The following is a 5756-nucleotide window of genomic DNA, read 5'->3' on the forward strand; positions in this document are numbered from 1 at the left end:
TGGAAGGGACTATGTGGGAGGAGTGCCAAGGGAGCAGGCTCAAATAAGCAGGTTAGGAGTCATGGACAAGTGCCTTTATTGGGGTAATAGTGGAATACAGCAAAAGATGGCAGATCTCACTGGGTGTTTTGAATGTCTTTAGGTTACAGTTGGGGAAGAGAGGAAAGGAGAATTTGTGGAAGGGAACAGCCTTATCACACTGGTGCATCTAGTTGCCTGGGCAGAGTGCTCACGGACTGTTAGTGGGGATGTTGAGGCACCAGAAAGACACGAAACTTTTTAAATTTACAACACTGGCTGAAAGTTAAGCACTTTCTGCTGGTAGCATTCCCAGAGGCTTGGGGAATAATCCCTTCGTTCCTAAAGAGGGCTACCTAGGTGATACACATCACAGTATCCACCACTGTCCAACCCTTATGCTATTTGGATCCACTTCTTTAAGTTCTGGAAGCAACTCCTTCAAGATTCCAGTGAGCATCCATTCATGGGGAATCTTGGGGGAGGAATGTAAATAGAACAACCTGTAACCCGCACTGCAGCTGGGTTTGTGCTGTGATTGATACTCATTATTATCTTTACATACTTTCCATACTTTCCATTCTAGAGTCCTATCACCCACTGCTGGTGTGCCTGCTATCATCCATGGTTTGTCTGGTTGCATAATTCAGATCTTTTTCATCCCAAGGTGTCCATGCCCCCTCCTGCCATATCTTCTTGAAACAAGTAGTCTGAAGAACAAATTGTTCAACTACATTCTGGCTGGGTCCCTTGGTGGAAGTATTCCTTTGAAAACCAATATTTCTTTTTTTTTCTTTTTTTAAGGCTTATTTATTTATTTTTAGATATATTTTATTTATTTAAAAGAGTTACAGAGAGAGGTAGATACAGAGAGAAAGGTCTTCCATCTACTGGTTCACTCCCCAAATGGCTGCAATGGTCAGAGCTGAGCTAATCTGAAATCAGGAGCTTCTTCCGGGTCTCCCATGTGGGTTCAGGGGCCCAAGGACTTGGGCCATCCTCTGCTGCTTTCCCAGGTGCATTAGCAGGGAGCTGGATCAGAAGTGGAACAGCCAGGACTCGAATCGGTGCCCAAATGGAATGCCGGCGCTGCAGACCAGGGCTTTAACCTGCTGCGCCACAGCATGAGCTCTAGGTTTGTTTGTTTGTTTGTTTGTTAGAAAGAGTTACAGAGGGACACAGGGAAAGAGAGGAAGAGACAGAGAGAGAGCAAGCGTACTTCTAATCGCTGGTTCATTCTCCAGATGTCCTCAACGGCTAAGGATGGGCCAGGCCAAAGCTAGGAGCCAGAAGCTTCATCCATGTCTCCCCCTTGAGTGCAGAAGCCCAACTTCCACTACTTTCCCAGATGCATTAGCAGGGAGCTGGATCAGAAGTGCAGCAGCAAGGACTTGAACTGGTGCCCATATGGGTTGCTGGTATCACAGGCAACAGCTTCACCCGCTATTCCACAATGTGGGCCCCTGAAAACCAACACTTTTAAACCCTCAGAGCCCACAGTTGGATCCCCAAGTGGATCACTGACAATGACAATATCTGGAGCCAACACTTGATTTCCAACTCTTGATTCCAGACCCAAGTATTCTTCCTGTTGAGGGCCACAAAAAAGTTATTGTTCTCTTGGTGAACAGCAACCCAGAGTCACAAGGTACTTCTTTTAGTTGGTATTTCAGCAGTGACTTAACAGGTGTGTCCTTCAACAGACTCTCCCTTCATCCTGTCATACAGCTTCTGAGCAGCCCCACCAGAATGGAAAAGTAAACATATGCCCATATATATCTATTAATGTCAATATGAATCTCTAGCTCTGGCCAATATACGGTAGAAAGAGTCCAAGGTGGTCAATTTGACACCAAGTAACTGTTTAGTCTCCTTAAGAGATGGCATCATACTGGGAATTCAACATTACTGTCTGCTGAAGGCAGAATGGGCATTCAGGAGCTTCAGTTCTACCCTTGGTAAGTTGGAATCCATATGGTCAGACCCATGCATAGCATTGTCCATCCTTGATACACCTCTAATTCATCTGTGTAGCAACTTACCTTCACTGGGGCAGTGGACTGCAATGACAGAGACTGCCTCTGACAACCAGACGAGATTTTAGTTTATCTTGTTTATTATTTAGTTTATCAGTGCCTTTTCTGTAATAGATGCTTTCGGGTAGGTGTTAATACACAAAACATTTCTTGTTCACTTCCATAAACAGTTTTATGCCTATCTCCAATTTCCTCAATCTGCCTATTTTTTCATTCCACATCTCTGACCATTCAGTCAAGACATTCACCCTGTCCTAAATCCATGTATGTTTTGAACTTGGGCTATTTCTCTGGCTATACAAAGCAGATGATCAAGTGTACCTTCCAAAGATCCACCCATTGGGAGGATATTCTCTTATCTTCCAAGGTTACACAAGTGGGACTACAGTTCAACCACAGTATCAAAGTAACCTGTCCATAACCAAATGTGGACTTTCTTTAACACATTGATTATAAGGGAGCCCCAGGGAGGTATAAACTTGGTCAACAGTAGCTCATGACACAGGAAAGTCCAGGCTACCTGCTCTTGATGTTTGTTTGTGCCCTCTCATCTAATTTGTGCTTAGTTCTACATGTATCACTTTCATCTTATGACAGACTGCTGCTGAACTCCCCCCCACACACACTTTATAACATGTGACAAAACCAGTCTGTGAAGCAGAATTGTGAGCACACTATCACCTGACAGATCAATGTCAAGCAACCCATTTTCCAAGGACTCTAGTATGCCAGGAGTTTTCCAACAGTTATACGATAATTCTTGGTGCGTATTCCACTACACTCCAGAACTTCCAAGTCTGAATTATAAGTCCCTCACTGGAATACTCTGCAAATTCCACATATCTACATAATTCATACTGTGTGCTTCCTCACCACTGATATCCCTAACACACAAAAGTACGGCATACACAGCCTTTGTGCGGTAAAGTATTTCACAGCTTTCATGAGTTTTAGCTAGTATGGTATCTTAATCATAAATACACAATTTTTCTTTCCTTTGAACTTAAACTTTTAACTCAGTGTCCTTGTTTAAATTTTGCCACAAATTGTAGATAAGTAAAATAGGCTAAAAAGTCACCAGAATCATTAAAGAGAAGAGGTTACCAAAGATTAGAAGGACCATTTACTTTCTTTTGGGATTATTGTAGGTTGAATAATGACACACAGCCCCCACCCCCACTGAAGAAATCCTAATCCCTCTAGTCCCTGAAACCTATCAACTTATTTTATGTGGGAATAAGTTTTACAGATAGTTTTAAGTTTAGATGGCTCTAAATGCAATTACATGGATTTGTATAAGATAGTGACAAAGGGAGACAGACATACTCAGAAATAGAGAAGGCAATAATGTGACCATGGAGACAGAGGGAGGAGTAAGGCACCACAAGCCAAAGATATGACAGCAGTCACCAAACACCAGGAGAAAGTAGAAGAGGCAAGGAACAGATTCTTCCTAGAGTATCTGGAGTTAGTATGATCCTGCCAACCCCAGGATGTTGACCCAGGGAAAATGATTTCATATTTCTGGCTTCCAGAACTGTGAGAGAATAGATGTTTATTGTTTTAAGGCACCAATTTTGTGACAATTTGTGACGGCAGCCCTAGGAAATTACATATGTGTGTGTGTAGGCAATATAAATAGAAATAATGAAGAAAAACTTTATGAGATGAACATGATTTGAGAAACTGTAGTAGAACTCATGTATATCATGACAAGAAAAAAGAGCCAGGGCATCATTACAGGCGGAAATAGTGAGAAAGGTAATAAAGGGAGTTGCAGGAAGGAAAAATAGCTACTTGAAAGTAATGATACAGATTGTTAGAGAATGGATGCCATCCTAAGGAGTTTGAACTTTAATCTGTAGACAGCCAAGATCTCTGTAGTGTGTGAGGGACAGAGGTGTGTGTGCATGTTAGAGAGTGAGTGAGTGATTGTAGTTGGAATCTGGAAGCAGTAAATTATGATATCATAAACCCTTTGCACCTAAGTCACATATACTCTAATCTTTTAGTTCACTGCCATCCACCATTAAATTTAAGGATTAGGACTGAGTGAGGAGCTAGCAAAAAGTCTGGCATATGCGTTTGATAAATGGTAGATGAAGACTATTGCACATTTTCTGTTTAAGTCATCACTTAAACATGGAATACTAGAGTAGAATAGAATAACAAACTGAACTTTAATTACTTACCTTTACTCTTTGATGGTCTGATTATGAAGATTTCATTTAAAAAATTAATATTGAAAGTAAGAGGTTGCATTCAATGTGATTGATCCTACAGCACACTCTGACTCTCAGCAATTCTAGCCATATCTAGTCAGTTAGTAGTGGCTGTCTGGAGCAGTGCTGTGAAGTATGGATTGTGCTATAACAGTTTGGCAATGTCTGCTAAAGTGCTGAATTAGTTGACACCCAAATAGTGTTCACCACTCCACTGTTGCTCTAGAAGTTAGTCATTTGGTTCCTTAAAATCTTAGCATTTCTATGTGAAGTACAGAAAGAAAAAAGCCGTACAAACGGAGATGTACACCAGTTGCGCATGGTTAACCATGGACTGTTGCGCCCGAGACTGGAGTGCAGTGGGGATAAAGGGCCGTTCTTCCTTTTCCATTTCAAGATTTCAGAACACCGAGTACCCAGCTGGAAAGACAGGGACGATCACAATCAGCTGCCTGCCTGCAGACTCCAAGTTTGTTGTTTAAGCTCTAGCTCTGGACGGAGCGGTGCAGGATGGGACTTGAAGGGGCGGGAAATCAGCACAGCAGTCTGTGGAAGCAAGAAAAAGATGGAGCCATGTAAACACCGAATTCCTAGAGCGGTTAAACACCAGGGATTGGGAGTAAGTCAAGGCTGAGGTGGACCAGAATGCTCCGTAACACTACGTAGCATTCACCATCACCGGGTGAAAAGTGTAGCAGGGTGTTTATCATTCACAGGTTTAAAACAGTACATGACATACGAGGACACACGTCATACACGTGTTGTTACGCTGTTCCTGAAGTTGGAGGGAAGGGTAGAGTGCGCGTCCATTAGCCTGGGTGTAAAACTGCTTTCAATCTGCTCCAGTCACCGTTTCTGTAAGGCGTAGAGCCAGAGTAAACCCCTCAGGCCTCCAAGTACTACTCGTACAGCTCCGCCCACGACCAAGCAAGCACCCACTTCCGGGCAAAATGTGCGCGGAAAAATGACGTCACGGCGCCCACACTCTCGGCTTAAACCCTCCCGCCCAGCAGCCGTATGCGCAGGCGCATTCTTGAGATAGTGAAGAGCGAGCAAGCGCGGAAACTTTCTCCCGAGCTGCGCGATCTCGCGTCCGTAAGGGGTGCAGTTAGGAATTACAGACATCGTCTCTGGTCTTCCTCCAGTTCAGCCCAGCGCTCTTATTGGGACTCTGGGGATAACATGAGTTCCTCCGGTAAAGTCACCACTCCGCTGAGGCGGGACACATCCGCAAGGCAGCCAGTCCTGACAGATGTGAAAAACAAAACGCCCAATTGTAGAGAGCATGTACACTCCGCCAACTCAGTTCCACGCAAAATCGATGGCAAATAAAACGCCCCCTTGTTCCCCGCCCGGCGCTCCATCACACAGGCGACGCCTCCCTCCAGCACGCCCCGGGGACCAGAGCGCCTTCTTTCCGCGACAAGGACCTGGGGCGCCCGCCGGCGCATGCGCAGGCGACGCGCGGCCGGCACGCACG

General features: G+C 44.4%; 1 long non-coding RNA gene across 1 annotated transcript; it reads right to left on the reverse strand.

The window, feature by feature from the left end:
- Positions 1-827: 827 nt before the first annotated feature.
- LOC133774201 (uncharacterized) lies at positions 828-5189 on the reverse strand. The gene is made up of 3 exons (XR_009868052.1): positions 5033-5189; positions 4247-4822; positions 828-1606 (listed from the first exon to the last, which is right to left on the reverse strand). It is a non-coding gene; the product is annotated as an uncharacterized LOC133774201 (long non-coding RNA).
- Between the last annotated feature and the right edge of the window lie 567 nt (positions 5190-5756).

This window comes from Lepus europaeus, chromosome 15 (assembly GCF_033115175.1).
Source record: "Lepus europaeus isolate LE1 chromosome 15, mLepTim1.pri, whole genome shotgun sequence".
In the NCBI taxonomy this organism is placed as follows: domain Eukaryota; kingdom Metazoa; phylum Chordata; class Mammalia; order Lagomorpha; family Leporidae; genus Lepus; species Lepus europaeus.